Below are 724 nucleotides of genomic sequence, written 5' to 3' on the forward strand. Positions count from 1 at the left end.
CCCCGCACACAACTCTCCGGGCCGAGCAGAGCCCCCGAGCGCAAGAGTACCTGCTCCGCCTGCCCAGGCCGCGGGGCCGACAGGCTGTCTGCCCGGGTAGACACCGCTCTCTCCGAGCGGCCGGGCCGCAACGTTCAAGAGGTGTACGAAGCCACCTTGGGGGGCTGCGGAGCCCCCCCTCCCCATGAGAGCGCCTCACAGGCTTTGCTGATAACCCCGTCCTAGCTGCCTGCGCGGGCAGGCGGGACCCCCAGGAGGCCGCGCATAGCCCGCGGCAGCCACCGCTGAAGTCCACAGCAGTTGGCAGATAGGAGTCTTGGAGAAAAAAACGACAAAGTGCAAACGCTCCAAGCGCCGACCAGGGGTGCGTACCTGGCTGGCCGGGCCGGCGGGAGCTGCGGCTGCTGGAGTTGCACCGAGTGTCGATGCATGTCGTGAGAACCGGTATGAGGTTGAACCTGGGCCCTCGGGGCCGAGGCGCGGTTCCAGGGAGACGGAAGGAGCGGGCGTGTTTCCCCTGATAGCGCCGACGACGGTAAAATAAGGCCTCGCAAAACGTCAGGACGAACACCTTTTTTGCATATAAGGGAACGAGCGGTGTGCGGTCTCTGACCAAGTGAGTATTTCTCAAACTCGAAGCACCCGCGGCGGCCTCCCCTCTGCCGCCACCCCGCACCCTCCTGGGGCAGAGCCACCGAGAGCAAGAGTCCCCCCCACCCCGCCT

The sequence above is a fragment of the Eleutherodactylus coqui genome, unplaced genomic scaffold (assembly GCF_035609145.1).
Source record: "Eleutherodactylus coqui strain aEleCoq1 unplaced genomic scaffold, aEleCoq1.hap1 HAP1_SCAFFOLD_373, whole genome shotgun sequence".
In the NCBI taxonomy this organism is placed as follows: Eukaryota; Metazoa; Chordata; class Amphibia; order Anura; family Eleutherodactylidae; genus Eleutherodactylus; species Eleutherodactylus coqui.